Source organism: Struthio camelus, chromosome 5, assembly GCF_040807025.1.
Source record: "Struthio camelus isolate bStrCam1 chromosome 5, bStrCam1.hap1, whole genome shotgun sequence".
Lineage (NCBI taxonomy): Eukaryota > Metazoa > Chordata > Aves > Struthioniformes > Struthionidae > Struthio > Struthio camelus.
The window spans coordinates 38,362,807-38,379,810 of record NC_090946.1 but is presented as its reverse complement, the minus strand read 5'-3'; the positions used below and the strand labels follow the sequence as shown (position 1 = coordinate 38,379,810).

Genomic DNA, 17,004 nt, shown 5'->3' with positions numbered 1-17,004 from the left:
CACTGGGAGTGCTACATCTTACAGTTAGCTGGCCTTGCATCTTCAGATCAACTTTTAGCAGTTTATTTTTTAATTCAGGAGGTTCCTCAGTTTAATCTACAGTACGTCAGCCAAAAGCAAATGATTTTGTCTTTGGGACAGTATTTAGCTTCTCCATAAAAATCTTCACACACATGCCAACAACACCAGATCAGCACTAAGTTTTAAACGTGCTACTCCAAAATCTCATGAATATTAGGCATCTTGTGGTGGTCAGGGCAGTATTTTAAGAGCTCTGGAAACAGTTAGTAGCACGTATTGCCAAACCAGCAAGAGAGACGCCCTGCTACTAGCAAAGTTAAGAATAAAGAAATACATAAAAGCACTGGCTTCTCTTGCATAAATGGAGGCGGAAAAACTTCAAAAACTCAATTCTACTTGTGAATTAACCATCATGAGACAGGTATTACAAAAGGAAAAGAAAAAAAAATTCAGAAGGATTAAAGTGCTTACGGTACTCTTTCAGTAGGGCAGAGATCTTTCTCGTCAAAGTGTGGGATTTTTTTTCCTCCATACAGATACTTTATGCTGATTCCTGACTCAGGATTGCAACTTCCACTTACAGCAATGCTTGCAGCCCCCCAATCACAAAGCCAGCCTGCCGCACCAGGGGAGCTCTCCTGCTTCAGCCCCTCTTTCAATGCTTGCATGCAGGGCCACATCCGTCTCCCCTCAGCTAATCATTTTGAGCAGGTCCATTGCTTTCTTGCAGGCAATACAAACAACCAACCACCCTTCTTGATAAGACCAACCTTGCTTTAGCACATTAAGTAATAAGCACAAAAGAAATGATTTGTCGGAAATGAATGTACATTTAAAACCAGATATGATCCTCACTATAATGCTTCCCCTTATATTGTCAATAAAAGTAAGAGACTGCTGTTAGCAAACAGTAAGGCTCACAATGAGAAAGACCCCCCTACAAAATGGCCCAGAAAGCACTGTGCTTCATGCCAAGCATTCATTCTTCCACAAAGATGATAAAAGAGCAATCAGGGCCAGCTATCCCAAACCCAGCAAGCCCTATCCCAAAACCAGCCCGCAGCCGAGAGCCACAGGACCTCCCTCAAACTCCCTGCCAGTCAGCAGGAGCAGCAGCTTCTGAAGTGATTTGCAGATAGCAGGGAACATTGGCTTCCCTTGGCCTTGCTACTCCAAGGCAGTGGTGCTGTGGGATTGCACAATTCAGCATCTAGCCAAGACTCGGGGCAATCTTCAGCATCTCCTGCCACTACCTCAAAACCTCCCTGAGGAGCGATTCCAGATAACCAGTGTTTGCTTTGCTAACACAGCCCTTCTGCTGATCACATGCATAGCCCCGACACGGAAGCCACACTTGAACTCTGTCTACTGCACGCGACCCAAGAGCCCTACCTTGTTCAGCCCTGCGCTAAATGTTAGGCTTGGAGTAGGAGGTACCTCTGGTGGAAACATCCCTTCTCAGAAGTAAATGTGCATCATCCAGATACTGTTGTTTCCGATTATAATCTGTACTTGAAAGCAGAAATGTGGTCTCCTGGTCAGGGATGCATTTCTATCCCGGGGTTTATACACAATGTATTAGAAAGTTTAAAGAGTCATTTCCCTTTCCACTTTCATTGCTTGTAATGTTTGTCACCACACGAAAGGGAAATTTGGGGCATACAAAGCCCAACCCAAGCAGTAACCTCATGTCCCACTAGTCAAAACTAAATAGCAGGAACAGATCCACGGGACTGCTGGAAATGTGTGGCTGGGATTCCTTTGCTGTTTAATACGCAGCAGCTAGAATAAAACACTGTGCACACTCGCAGCGCTAAAGAATAATCCTTTCTTACGATCAGGTTGGCATTTAAGCTAGTTCTTTATCTTCTCCAGTTAATGGGAGACATTCAGGAAAAAGAGGAAGTAACATTGAGCCAACAAACAGTTTTGCCCATAGGCAGAATTAAAGCTTTCTGAATTCAGCGAGCCCAGGATCTGCAGCAGGACAGATGCAGTTGGACTACTCCAAGAGGTAAAGGAATTGGTTTCCTCACAACCTGAAAAATCATGCTCTTCTGGAGTGTTTGCGAAGAAAGTCAGGCAGATTCAGTAACTAAAAATAGAGGGAACAATGCCAAAAATACGCATTCGGCTCAGACCCGGTAAGTTTTTCACATGAGTAAATACACTATTTCAGCTAAGCAATGCAACAACAACTTTTCCATTTCACCGTGCAAAGGAACGAGGGAAGGGAAGAAGAGATCTTTCAGTATTAACTTCAAGCCCAGGGAAGATGGGTAATACTAACATTAGTGCTGGACAGCCAAAGACGCAGAACACAGCTCTGCCAGGGAAGCGCAGACCTCCCTCTTTTTATGTAACAGGATCCCTAGAGAGCCCAAGTTTCACTTCCTCCCAAGGAAATTTACTGAGCATGGACTCAGCTCTCAGCAAACCTCCATTCAGCGTACACCTCTGGGACAAGTGGACTGTTTGTTAACATCTTACACCCGACGCTCACGTCCCCTTGGACTACTGTTAAAATGAACGCACAGAACGACGTTACATCAAACCTACGTTGTTGTCCCCTCTCACACACACCTGCTTCAAAATGAGGGCTGGAAAGCACCCTAACCTTTCCAGATATGACTTCGGTCCACCCTTCTTTTCCCTCTGCTCTGAGTACAGAGTCAACAAACTCGAGGTGTGAAAAAGTTATTGCAGCCCATCATCACAGTTTGAACTGCCACGCAGTAGATTAGCCGGGACCAAAGCATGAGAGACTGTTTCCAACGAAGGGAAGGCCTAAACTGCACCCCGGCGCTGATCTTCTGCGAAGCCTTGGGCAGGCTGCTCTTCCTCTGAACCCGCCTGAACCCCATCCCAAGGGGCGACACTGCTGTTTCCTTGGCAGAGTGCTACGAACAGGCGGCAGCGACCGTAGCAATAGGTGCCGCGAAACACCACGCAGCCAGACCCCGCTGAATTTATTCACCCGGGGGGTGCACAGCGACACGGCAGATTTTACACCTCCCTGGGCTTCACCTCGCTCGTTCCCGCAGCTCCGGCAGCAGAGCCGCCAGACGGCTCCCGCCAGCGTCGCTGCTCCCACACGTTACACAGCGCTGCTCCAGCTCCTTCGGCGCTGCGCAGCGGTGCAGGTGGGCGGCGAAGGGGCTGGCGGCACCGCGCCCCGCCGGCCGCCCCGCACCGCACCGCCCCGCACCGCCCCGCACCGGGGCGCGGGGGGACCCGCGGCGGCGGCGGCGGGGACGGGGGGGGGGGGGGGGAAGGGGCCGAGCCCGACCCCTGCCCGCGGCGCAGCCCCCTGCGCCGCCCCGCCCCCCGCGTTCCAATGTGGCGCGCGGGCCGCCCGCCGCGGCCGCCCATTGGCCCGCTGCCGCGTCACTCACGGGCACCCGCTCCCAACCGCGGGAGGAAGGGCGGGCGGAGCGGCCGCGGCCGGGAGCGGAACGGAGCGCACTGGAAGGGGCCGAGCCCGCCGCGGCCGCCCACCCGCGAGGAGGGGGCGAGTCTACCTGCTCGCCGGGTCGCCGCCCGCCGCCGGCACCCCCTCGCCCGCCCGCCTGCCGCCACCGCCGCCGCCCCAGCTCGGTCGCGGGGCTGGCGCGCGCTCCGCCGCCCCCGGGCGGGCCCCGCGCCGCTCCCCTCCCCTCCCCCCGCGCGCCGCAGCCATTTTCGTGGCCACCTTGGCTACCAAAGGGGCTGACTCACCTCGGCGCTGCGGGCGCGGGGGGCCCGCCTCGGCGTCGGGGGGCCGGCTCCGCCCGGGGGCCCCGGCTGGCTGCGCCCTCCCTCCCCGCCGGCCCGGCCAGCCCGGCTCGCTAGTCCCAGGCGAGGACGGGTGCCGGGGCCGGGCCGGGCTCGGCGCAGGCGGCGGCGGCGGCTCCCTCCCTCCCGGCCGTGACCACCATCTTATTAGCACAGGAAATGACATGGAGAACGGAAGAGAGGGGCGTTCGGGGGCCGAGCCCGGGGACCCCCCGAACCGGCGGAGGGAGGCGCCGCCGCCGGCCCGGCCCGGCCCGGCCCGGGGCGCCAGGGCTCTCGGCGCGCCGCCGCGCTCCCGCCTTCCCTCCAAATGTCCGCCCAGCCCCTGGCTCCCGAGTTGAAAAAAAAAAAAACGAAGGCGGCGGTGGCGGCGAGGAGGGGGAGAGCGACGCAGAAATTAAAATAAATAAATAAATAAATAAACAGAGGAAACCTAAACAGCAGCCGAGCCCAAGCCGCCCGCAATCCCCACCTCCTGCTCCGGCGCCCGCGAGCTCGGCGCGGACCCAGCGGCCACCCGCACCCCCGGCCGGGCCGGGGCTCGGCGGCCCCGCAGCCGCCTGCGGTGGGCCAGTGGGGCGGGCTGCCGGCTCGGCCAAACGCTTCCCGGGGCGGCCGGGCGGCCCCCGGGGCTGCCCCGGCCCAGGGCGCCCCGCGACCGGCTGCCCCGGCCCCCCGCGGGGGGCTGCGGGGAGAGGCGGCACCGGGCGGCGGCGGCGGCGGCGGCAGGGAGCCGCGGCGAGGCCCGAGGGCGAGCGGCGAGAGGCCGCGGCCGAGCCCCGGCGCGGGCCCCGCTCGCCGGCGGCGCCCGCCGGAGTTGCCCCCTGCGCAGGGGGTGGGCGGGAGCGAGGCAGCGCTGTGCCCCGGCTCCCGCTACCCCGCCCCAAAAACTAGGGGAGACCTCTCTCTTCCTCTTCCCTCCCGCCCCCCGCCCCCCCCCATGGCCAGCCTTGCCGCCGCGCTCCATCATGGGCATCGTGATGAATGGGAAAAAGTCGGCATAATCTAATAAACAGAAGAAGCATGTCTCACCAATAAAACAAATTCTGAATAAAACCATCTGCAGGCATTAAGCTTGAAACAATGCAAACTGTTTAGCTGCTTTGCCAAAAGAGGCGCAGTGGGGGGTCAAGAGAGGGATAGATAAATAGCCATAATTTTCCAGTTCCTTTGGGTGACAATGGGCTTGTGTGTGAACAGGGCTGTGGTGACATTATACATGCCTGAACACTTGGAACAACTTCCCCTTTTTGCAGTCCCGAGAAGTTAAATTCTTGCCTAATTTTCCCTATCCTGTGGCGCCTGCTGAAAAGGATGGGATGAGGTGTGGAAGAGAGAGAAATACGGGAAGATGTGCCATGAAAAAGGAGGTAGTCTGAGCAAAACAAAGGCCTACTTCTGCAGTCCTCGAGCTGCCTGGATTTCCACTCGCGTCGCTGAGAACTTTGGGGATGGCAGGACTTTGGGATCAGGTCTTGATATATGACTTAAATACACAAAAGACAATCTATCTGGCAAAACAATCGGAAAGGTGAACGACTCCAAAATGAGCTCCCTTAGAAAGGCAGCCTGTGTGGCACAGACAATTATGCTGAAGTTCAAATGAGTATCATTCATTAGGTCTCCAACCGTGGTACACTTTTTGTTCCCCCATTTCTAACCTCTCGGGAGACCATTCCTGCTTAGAGGATAAGCTTGCTGTGTGATTTTACCACTTTTCAGTAATTGCAGATAGATGGACTTTGAGGTGCTTGCACTTGCCTGGGAAAGGCATACCGTAAGCTGTCAGCACCGTCAGACTCCTCAGAAATATTAGAGATCTTAATAGAGCTGCCCTAGCCTGCAGTTTCTGTGTATGTATGTGCCGAAATGTGTGAGAATACTATACCAGCAGCAAATACAATAATGGGCTTGTAAACACGATTGATGAATGAACTGAGAGAAAAAATAATAATTAGAAAAACAATAAAAATCACGGAAGTAGTGCAAATACATGCTGAATGCCATGTTATGTTAATTTGAAGTAATTGTTTTGTTGTAGCTGTTGTAGTAAGAGCAGGCTCGAAGGGAGGCGTAGAGCTTTTATTTATAAAGAAAATTGAATATATAAGTGCAATATAAATAAAAGATACTACAACTCCTTGCAAACAAGGGCATGCTAATTTGTTGAGGCAGGAGTTTCCTTGTCTTACTGCGTGCCTGTTGTTTCTGTATGTTCAACAGTTGGGTGATAAAATCTGTGTGCCAAAGATTTTGCGTCTTTTCTCTTTAGAAACTAGTTACAGAAGGAACAAAGCGCAAACTGGTACTGTCTTTGCAAAAAAGCTTTCTTTCTGGGCTTGGAAAGCAAACTCCTTATTCGTCAAACTCCTCCCCCTCTCTTATTAGCAAGACATAGGATTAATTTTTTTTATGAACTCTTCAGCACCTTTTCCTTGACAAAGTTTCCAGTATTCTGACCCCACTGCACTACCACTAGCAGTTCTACTGGGTCTGCTGCGCTCTCAGAAAAAACTTCAGGAATGGCAACATCAGTATAGGAATGAGGTAATTAGGTGCAGATTTTCCAGTATTAGATGTCAGATCTGCTGCTCCATGAAATATTGGATAGTCTCCCAGAGAGACAAAAGGGTTCTTTTACTGACACTGAGCTTTTGGCCAATGGCATAAAAAATAGTTTGCACAAAAGTGAATAAAACAGAATCCAGCTTGTCAACGGCTATGTTTAGATGGTCTTTAGAGTTTAAGAAATTAAGAGTTGGCAGGTACCTCTATCAGCTGGACAGTCTGACCCTTGGAGCGCAATCAACTGGACCACATTTGGCGCAATGAGCTTGTGATTCACTACGAATACTCGGTGGCTCAAGCACAGGACTGCAAAGATGCAGAAGTTAGGACATGCACTAGCCGTCAGGCTGGTTAGTGGTGCCTCCTGTTTGATTCCTGGTACCAAGTGGCTGCATCAGTGTCTTCCACAGGAGCACCAAGGGACAGGCAGAAAAGCAGCAGAGTTCTTCTCTATGTGAATGTGCACAGCAGCATTATGTGCTCGTTTAAGACGGCTGCGGACAAAACAGTCAGCCTCATGCTTACTTCAACTGCCTGTCTTTTGCTCGCAATATTTCCACTGAAATCCACAGTTGTGTGTGTATGAGCATCTGTTTCACACGGGTGATTTTCCACATGATTCAGTGGCCAGTTTCATTCAAAATCCTACATCACCACAGGGCACAGCACTGGCACTGAGAGGCTTGTGTCAGCGTCCCAGGCTCAGCGTTACAGGCCACCGTGGAGTGCTGCTTTCCTGCTCTAACCTCTTGGAAAGTGCTGCTGTGCCCTATCCAAAAGCTAGAGCATCCCATCTTCCAGGTGCCAGCACCATGGCAGCTTGACCTACTGTTCCCCAAATCAGCAGGAAAGGTCCTGCAGGCTGAAATGAGGAAGGATCCAGAGATAAGGTGAATCGTTGACGCCAGGGTGGCATTGCCAGCACCTGAGTGATAAGGATGTTCTTCCTCTGTTGAACATCAGCTGGCAGAATGAAAATAGTTTAAGGTGAGGTCGTGACAAAGAGATTTTTCATTGCTTGTTTACCAGTTCAGATCCCTCTAGCTTAACAGTTACTGAAAGTTGTAACCGTCCTGGTTACAACTTGGTTACATGACAGGAGCGAAGGTGGAGAATGTTAGCCGTGTTCAAAACCTCCTAGTGCCCCTTTCGGCACTTCATCCACAAACACCTCTAAGGCAGCATTCCTAGGGGCTGGACTGCCCTCCTCCTCCGGGAAAGGTCACTAGGTTGCAAGCCGAAAGGAAAATTATACTGCCATTACCCAGACAACACCTTTCCTGCATATGGAAAGGATTAAAATCTGCAGGACCATCATGCTGATACTCTTGAAATTAGCTAGCTGTGAAATTTGTTAACCAGCTTTTACTGTTAGAAGCCCCAGTAAGAAGCCATGCCACAAGTACAGGCCTTCCTCTTCCACGCTGAGGGGTTGTTGGATGATGAATCAGAATATAGAATTTTCCCTTTGAAAATATGGAGATGGCCCACAAAAGCAAAGAAAAAGGAAATTACATGACTGAGAAGGAAACTCAGCCAGAAACTCATAGCTACAAATGACTGTAGCAGGGTGGGACAGGCCCAGAAAGACGCACTGGGGAAAAGTTCTTTGAAGAGAGCATAACTGTGGAGAACGGCAACATCTGTTTACTCCTGCTGCACAATAGAAGTGGTGATGACCTTTACCCAGCAAAGCTATGTGTTTTTCCTGTTTTTGTTATATGAGTCTTTTGCTGTTAGTGGTAGAAGAATACAAAGGCTTCAGCAACTCAATGCTCTCAAAGAACTTTATGGATGCCATCGAATTGAGCCTGATGAACCAGCCCGCAGTGTGGTAGGTGAATATTGCTCAGTTCAATAGAAAAGCAAGAAACCCAAGGGTGAGGTCTCAGGCAGCCGTCTGCCCCTCAGTGGGCTCATCTCCCTCTTTCTCTCCATCAGGCCCTGGCGGTCGTGCCACCATCTACTGAGCCCGTTTCAGGGACTAATTGGAGCCTGCTCATCACATGGTGGCAGAAGCTCTGGTGCTAATGTAAGGGAGGAGGGAAAAGGCTATCAGGGACAGCCAGCGACAAGCTGCTAGATCAGCCTCAGCATCCACGTCTCGGGGCAGGACTGGCTTTAGGGTTTCCTGCACGGTGGTGGCTTGCTCCTGCTGTAGCCGGCCACCCCCAGTTGTGCTGACAAGGCTGTTTGTGAGGCATGAACTGGAGCAGAGACCTGAACCAGGTTAAAAATAATCCACCACAAAAAGAAAAAGACTGCTTAGTTATCATAGTGTTGGTGCATGTGTGTGGATTGCCTTTTACCTGGGTCAGTTCCCTGGTCTGGTCTCAGCGCAATCCCACAACTGCCTGCCGGGGGCGGCCGGGGCAGTGGCAAGAGCAAGCACTCAAATCCTTGCCTGAAACACTGAGGTCTGATGATCTGCCCAAGGCCAGACCTAATATATTTTGAACTAGATGAGGCACACAAACATCAGGTCTTTTAAAACACAGGCTTTTGAGAATTTGAGCTGGTGTATTGTTAATGTATAATCTAAATGGCTTTTCAGTATGAAATGGTCTTTGTGTCTAGCCTCATAGACTGGAGAGTGAGGGATGTCTATGCTCCCAAGCACTTAAAAACTCAGTGATTTATCTCTAATCACCTCATTTACCAGTCCATTGGCATGTGGATTTCTACGTATCCCAAGCAGTTACCCTGTCTTGAGCCAAATATCTTACATTTAACTAAAACATTATCTATAAGAAAGACACTGAGTTCTGATCTGAAGAAATTAAGAGATAAAGAATTTCTCTTTCCTGTTGTGTTCACTTTCCCTGTTATGAGCATGGGCTTTCACTTTCAGTATGAGTTTGTCTGGATTGACACTCTAGCCATTGGTTCTTTTTTTGCTTTTCTTTTTTTTTAATGTAGTCTCGATATTTTATTGTTGGGAAGATGCATCTACATTGTAATCGAGTCAACTCAAAATATTTCTTTCCGGATAAATTAAAAAATTAATCTCTCTAAACTTCTCATTGCAAGGCATTTTCTCCAGCCCTTACATTGCTTTTCCAGTTTTGCTGTGAACCCTGTTCACTTTTTCAACATCCCATTTAAAATATGGATGCCTGAACTGCACCTGACAGTCTAGGGCCAGCCTAACCAAAAATACTTACATATATATGTATACAAATTTTTTTCTTTACTCCTGTGTTTTCAGGATCATCATAGCATTTTGTCATGTCATTACACTGGAGGTTCTCAGTGAACTGTTTTTCCTTTTATACTTTTCAGAGTCACTGTTACCCAGGAGATGTTTCATTATTCTCTGGGAATGTTACATGCAGGTATCATCACGCATTTCACTGCCGCAAAAACCGCTTTCTGTGTATGGCCCAGTTTAACAAGCAGTCTTAGATCAAATAGGGTAATACCTCCTTTTCCCTGTTTACTAGTTTGTTAATCTTTGTGTCAGCTGTGAATTTTATCAGTAGTGATTTTGTATTTAACTTCCCGGTCACTGATAAAAATACTAGAAACGGGTAGATGTAGGCACCCCTTCTTAAAAACCCTGCCATGGCACCATCTGTGTTTCCTGGGGAGTCTCTGCCAGCAATTCAGTTTTAGTTCTGAGATCTGAAAGGAACCAATTCTTAATCTAGTTAGCATGTGCATTATTAATATAAACCATACTATTCTGAAGTAATTGAAATGTCAACAGTATTAAGTTACCAGGTTTCTGTAATGCTGATAACATACAGTTTCTTCTCACCCCAGAGGATTTCTTGCTACAGGCTCCTTGTATTGGCTTCTAAACCAGAGAGAAAATAAATCCTCCCTTATATGCTGCTAAGTGGGTTCGGTTTGCTCATGATACGCTGAATTTGAGCATGTACCCAGCTGCCTCTGAAGCCAGCTCTTTCTGTGTGCAGCCGCCTTCGTGACACTCTGGCTGACCCACCCAGCCACCGGCTGCCAGGACTCAGCCCCTCTGCGTGACGTGCCAGTCCTGCTCGTGTGCTGGACGCGGTTCAGTCGTCTGCTGAACCCACGTTTGCTTCGTTCCAGCTGCGCGCCAAATCGCATGACCCCCGTACTGGAGGCTCCTCTGTCCCGCTGGACAAGCATGTTTCCAAGAAGAGGACTGGGAATGCTTTCAGCTTCATCCCAAGATCCGCGAAGTTGTCTGTGGTATGGGGGTACCTCCATCTGATGCTACGTCATTTGCCCTGATGTGTATCATCTCCTGGGGATGTTTATCTGTTCATTATTGGTTGTTTGTCTATTGCAATACCTTTGGGGGTAGCGCTGAGCTCTGGACCACGGGATATTATTTGCCAGATGTCGTCACCACTCCAGCCTAAATCTCACCATATGTCTTGTAGTTCTGTTCCACGTTGACCTTTGTTGACTTCTCTATCCGCTCTTCTCACTGGGAACTCACAGCCCCTGTCCGACTGCTGCTTTTGGTGAGGCTGGGGGACCTGATGAGGATGTCTGATCAGGCAGATCTCTTAGAGTTTTCTTTCCCTAGGACTTAAATCATGGTATGTATCTGATAGCAGTTTGAAATGTGCAGCTGGACTGAATGCCTCCTGCACAGGTCCTTCCTTAATATTTCATTTTCTTTTGGCGGGGGGAACGTTGCACTTCCAGAACTGTTAACACTGTATGCCACAGACAGTGCATGCTATAGTTACCTATTAGCGGTATGTTAGCCTGAACAGGCTGTTTTATTAAAAGGAGTTAATTCAGCTGCATGAACAGAGTGAAGAGCTCTAAAGCAAATAGTTCCAGCAGATTTTCACAGGCAGAACTTCCACCTTTCACTGCTGTACCAGAGATATTATGTTACAAGCAGCACATCATGAGAACATGATCTGTAAATCTCAGGATTCTCCCTTCCAAATTAGAGACATGTAGATCAAATATAGCTCTAAATTAAAGTTTTATTTAAAGTAAACAAATTAATCTACATCAAATAATACTTCCACATAGTTTTGCAGTTCCAGTGAAAAAAGATTTTTGCAGCAAGTTACTTCTCTCCTCCTTTTTTTTTTTTTTTTTTTTTTTTTTGCAGTCCAAATCGTTTCATGCTATTCTAATGCATTGGTCTGAAAATGACTGTAACTGAAAACTAATTACAAACACAAAGGAAAAAGACCATTCAGATATTATTGTCTGTAGTGAGAAGAAAATTGAATATAATTATAAGCCTTTGATTTTTACTAATCTTGGCTGTTGATAATAGCATAATTGAAGATAATCAAATTTCTTTTTAAAAGAATATTCACTTAAAGGGTACCACATTGCACTTAACAACTGTAGTACTGAAGAGTATAGAGAAAGCAGCTTTTAATTTTGCATTAAAAACAGAGTCTGAACAAAAACAGTGGTACAGAACTGCAGTGTTGCCAAATCCCATGACACTTGGTATTTTCCTTAAAGCTTCTGATTACATGGGTTTCTCAGCTTTCGTTTTAAAAATAGTACTTTCTTGTCCTCTGGTCAAGAGGTTACAGAAAGCCTGAGCTTATGCACCAAAATATGTAAAGATTTTTAAGCCAGAAGTAAATAAAACCACTGTTATTTCTTCAAATGCCACAATTTAGAAGCTAGTTCTGGCTGTTAGTGGCTGGCTCATTTTTTTCTGAACTCTCAAGACTGCTAGTACTCTTGCCTGATGATAGCGTGTTTGGGGCAAAGAACCACCTGTCTGTGTTTTTTGTTGGCATAGCACCTAGATCTTCTCACAGTTTATATATCCTGCATTAATCCAAGTAATAATAATGATGCCAGGAATTTTTACAGCAAAGCAAACTACTTTATCAAAAGCGTGAACTCTTGAAGTACAGATCCTATTCAAAGTGAAGCACTTTTTCAGAAAAGTCCCACTAAGCTGAGAAAAGTATTTGCGTGGATAAGAGCTGCACTAAAAGTTGTTTCCAAATATAACTGAAGATTCTTTTCTCATTTTCTTTATCTTTCCTTTTTAAGTACACGAGCTGCATTTTGGGGGGCATGCTTAAGGTCATATTGGGAAGAGGAGAATGTCAGCTTGCTTGATTTTTTACGAAGAAAAATTTTTGGCTAAAGCATGTTTTTGCAAAGTGAAAGCTTTAATTTTTTTTCACCCAAAGTTAAATGCTATTTTCTTTTAGCCAGTAACATTGTTAAGCACTTATTTTACAAAGAAAAAGGTGGTTGGCTAATGGAAAGTGTCAAACATGTTTTTAATAACTATTGCAGTATAAACAGGGAAATAGTGAAGATGAAATCACTAAAAGTTTTGATTTTTTTGACTATTTCAGGATTAAAACAGCTTCAACACTTTCAAATTTTTTGCCAGCATGGATTCCCATATCTTGATCAGTCCTAAGAACATGTGGGCAAGGAAATTGCCATAAAGGTATGGGGTAAATTCAGTGGACTTTCCTACTTAAAGGTCTTCTATTTTATTTTAAAAGGACTCCATCAGTTTTGTCCAGATTTGTCTGAAAATTGTTTGTCCTCTGTTTTTCAAACTAGCCCATGTAGTGGGAGTTAAAAATAGGGGTTTTTTTCCAGTTTACTTTGTGAACAGGATAGTACATTGTGTATATTCCCTTGCATTGTTTCCCCCGGTACGGTCATTCAGGCAATTTCCCTCATTTGTGTGGGTCTTTCAAACTGCAAAAAGATTTGAGAAAATGTCAAAACAAGCCCACAAACACTTGCAGATGTAAGACTTTGTTGGCTTCAAGTCATTTTTAAAAACTGGTGGGTGCCACGGTTTCTGGACACCCTTCCTCAAACACGCGAGCTCCTCCACAGGGCAGGCTCCCTGATGGCGCTGAAGCCGGGACTGCCCACCCGAGGCAGAAATCAGCCTCCATCGCGCGCCGTGGAGCTGGATCCCCCCAAAGATCCCCATTGCATCCCTTGGGTTTGGCAGAGGGAGGGCCGTGCCCCTCGCCGTTCCCCACGCGTCTGCCTGCCGCGGCCCTCTCCCGTGCCTGGGCAGGGCGAGCGGCTCGCAGAGCCGGGCAGCCTGGCTTTGCCCGCCTGCTTATTTCTTGTTGCGGGACTAGGGTGAGCAAGGCTCAATGCCAAGCGTTGCAGGGAGAGGCGAGATTGTTCCCTCTGGTGGGTATTTTTGTACTTACAGCCTGTACTGGTGGCCCGGGGAGGGAGCGCACATGCAAACGTGGAGAGGAGTGGGAAGTGAAGGGAGCAGCTGAGAGCGCTACTGAGAGGAAGAAAAGCTAAAACTGCAGAAAAGTGGTATTTGGACGAGTATCCACACTTAAAGTCTTGCTGACGGAGCTTTTTTCACACTCTGGTACCTGGGAGTTTTTAAGGAACAGTAATTCTCACTGTCGCTGGCATGTACGTTCCTGTCACATTGGTGCATTACTGTACCTCAGTGCATTACCTTACTTCCAGCTTTTTGGGAAACATGCTGTCTTGGTTGGCAGCAGGAAGGTGGGACCATCTGTGATGCACTCTGTGAAGAGGTGCGTACTCCTGCTTGCATGCAGAGGATAAGCATTAACCTTGTAGGCACCCGGTGCTCACAAACCATTAACACTTAGAGATGCCACTGGAACCACTCATGATCGGAAACACCCGGCACGCTCTGCTGGTCCAAAGGAGGACAGTACAGAAGACTCAGCTGGCTTGGCAATGCTGCAATGTAAGTAAAAATTTGCATTAGTTTTACTTTTATTTTACAAAAGGTAGATGTAATTTCTGATAAATTCATTTGCTACTTATCTAGAATAGGAGATGGTGAAAGACCTAGATTCTGTAGCTGCAATTTTAGGCATGTAGCTCTTCAGTTGTACCCCTGAGGAGGCTTTTTTTTCTCTAACATAATGTGCTGTGCTATAGTGTGTTTTCCTGGCAAGTGATTGGCACACTTGAAGGACAGTGAAGGGCAAAGCATCTCTCTCTCTCTGGATCAACATGTGCTGATTTAAAATAACTTATACAAGAGACATCTCTGGCAGTTTCTAAGCATTGCCTTCTTGTTTTTTCTTTGTTTTTGGCTGGTTTTATATGCCATTTTAAAACATATTTTCCCCTTTCCACTTTCTTATCTGACATTCATATTTCAGACATAGTTTTTGATTATTTAAGCTTTTATTAAAGCTAGAAAATTTGCTAAATTCTCATGGAATGCAGACATTTCTTTTGATCTTAAAAATCTTTTTCCTCCTTTGCAGATGTCAAAAATGTGTGGCTGCTATTGCTTTTCACATTGGAAAATTAAGAATTAAAAAAAAAGACCTCAGAAAATTAGTCATTTGTTTATGCAGAACCTAAATTAAAAACAATTTTGTTTTGGGCTGCTACAAAAATTTCATTACCAACTCCTTCTGGGCCACTCTGTTGCCATCAGAACCAAGAGATAAAGTATAAAGGATTAAGTGCAATGTTGAAAGACAAGTCCACTCACTTATGCTCCATTAAGAACACATTAAATAACAAACAACCATGATCATGTTTGCCAAATGAAAAAAGGATATCTTGAAGGAGACCGGACTTTATTCAAGCTTCCAAAAGACTATGCAGGCAGAATTGCAATCTTAGACTGGCATTTTGCAAAGTGTTCTTTGGAGTACCTCATTCACCTAAGCACAGCAAGTAAAGCACAGTATTCCTCCCACAAAGAATGGCATCGTTTTTCTTACCATTATTTAATCAGCAGGTGCAAATTAATTTGGGAACAAAGTTGTGACTCCAGTCATGGGGTTTTCCCTATTTTTCTAAATCAGGGTAAACTTCAAGGAAGAGATCTCCCTGAGGATGGAAAACAAGCCACAGAGGGAAGGAGTTGTCAGAAAGGTATTTTAGGATTAGGACAGCCTGTACCAGAAAGAGAACAAAGCGCAGCAGTGGAGAGCAAAAAAAAAAAAAAAAAAGCACTGGAGAGAGACAGAGAGACAGCGAGAGGAGTGCGAAAATACAAGTATCACATCACATGGTAATGCTGAAACCTGCAAAGCCTCTTTCCACCAAGCACCACTGATTCCTCGACCAACGGAAAGGCGCAGGCGCCTCCTGGGATGGCAGCCGCAGAGCTGGAACTGCCCACGTGGGTGAGCGGCTCATATTTGTGTAGCACAGACATTTTCCAGGTAGCTGCGGCAAATCAGAATCACTTCTCTTTTTAAGTTATCTACCCTTCTTCTGTCATTAATTATTCAGCTCTGCACAAGAGCTGCTCAGAAAATGTGTCTCTGTACATGCCACAGCCCCACTTGGGGGGGGGGAGGCAGAGCAGAGATTTCTCAGCTGGCTCCAGGAATGGAAATAGCCTGCGGCAGTGCAGGGGCCAGCACGGGCCAATAAGATACCTGAGAGCTAAAGAGCTGTCAGGACACCAGCTAGTTATTTTGAAACTAATTTGGGCGCCTTCATACCACAATACAATCATTTCTGTGCCCTCTTCTTCATGAGCATTTAATATGAATTCCCGCATATCACAGGCTCTGAAGCGCTCTTTTTGGCTTTAAAAGCATGAGAATATCCACTGCATTTCATTAAACACATACAGCCAAGATGCAGTAGGCCTGTCTTATTTCGTATTTTAAGTTGTACTGTTTTGTTTGTTCGTTTGTTTGTTTGTTTTACTACTGTAAATCAGTTTTGGGCAACCCTTTTATCCCCTGGGATACTGATCCATGATATACTTGGTTTTTCTTTACCTTTTGCATTTCTCTTTATCTTCTCTGTCCTGAACCAAACTTTGTGTGGTGAAGAGCTACTGTTATTGCACTGTTTCTCCAGCAAGGGGCATTGGAGATCTGTAGCTGAAGCCTGAGGCCACTTCACCACTTTCTCAGCTCGCCGGGTTCTTTGCAAGGCTATTTATTGATACTCAGATATTGCACAACTCTGCGTCCCTCTGAACAACTTAGAAGAACTGCATCAAATGAATATTCAAAATATTTTGGCAAGCTGCTCTCTGATGCTACCCCCCATACTATTTTTTGCACCAGTTTGCATCAGGAATGCATTCAAAGACTGGTGGATTTGGGGTAAATAAGAAAATAATACATTCCTTTTTCATTACTGTTTATGTACTTATAGGCTTTCTGGTTACTTGCAGTGGCATAACACATCACATTATGTAAGGGTGTATCTTAACAGTACAAATTCACAAACACTTGTACTGAGCTATTATATCATTCCTCTCACTTTCCAAACAGCAATCTGACCTCTGTAGCCTCCGAGCAGCCATAATCCCTCTCAAAGAGGTGTCAGTGAATCCTGTGAAAGCCTTGAGCATTCTCTCTCTGAGTGACATATAACGGGAGGATTGTTTCAGTTTTCCCTTTCTTTGTGTTCTTCCAGCTCCCTAATAATACACCTGCCCTGAGAAAACTTCATCATCAAAACAGAAGATGCAGGCACATGTTACCTGCTTGCTGCTTGCTTTCACATGCACCATGACTATATTATATATATATAGTTCAGACTTGGATGCAGCTGCAGGGGCAATGGGGGAATTGCAGCATGGCCAAGCATCTCTCCAGTGCACAAAGCAGATAAGCCAGTCAGGGTGCAGGAGAAGATACAGCCTCAGCCACCTGTGATAAGCCCACTGGTGTGGGGCATGCCCCGCTAATGAGTCCTTGCTCAGGATTCACAAAGTAAACCCAGACC

The 17,004-nt window shown here is 47.1% G+C and overlaps 1 protein-coding gene across 3 annotated transcripts in view; it reads right to left on the bottom strand.

Annotated features, from left to right (window-relative positions):
- The window catches only part of PRDM11 (PR/SET domain 11), a 53,185-nt gene extending 49,216 nt beyond the window's left edge, over nucleotides 1-3,969 (bottom strand). The window contains exon 1 of one of the 3 annotated variants that reach the window (XM_068945591.1): nucleotides 3,739-3,969. The gene's annotated coding sequence lies outside the window, so the exon portion shown is untranslated. Of the gene's footprint in view, nucleotides 1-2,604; nucleotides 3,019-3,048; nucleotides 3,146-3,738 lie in introns of those variants that run through there. The other 2 variants (XM_068945593.1, XM_009682803.2) reach the window with 2 other exon arrangements.
- Between the last annotated feature and the right edge of the window lie 13,035 nt (nucleotides 3,970-17,004).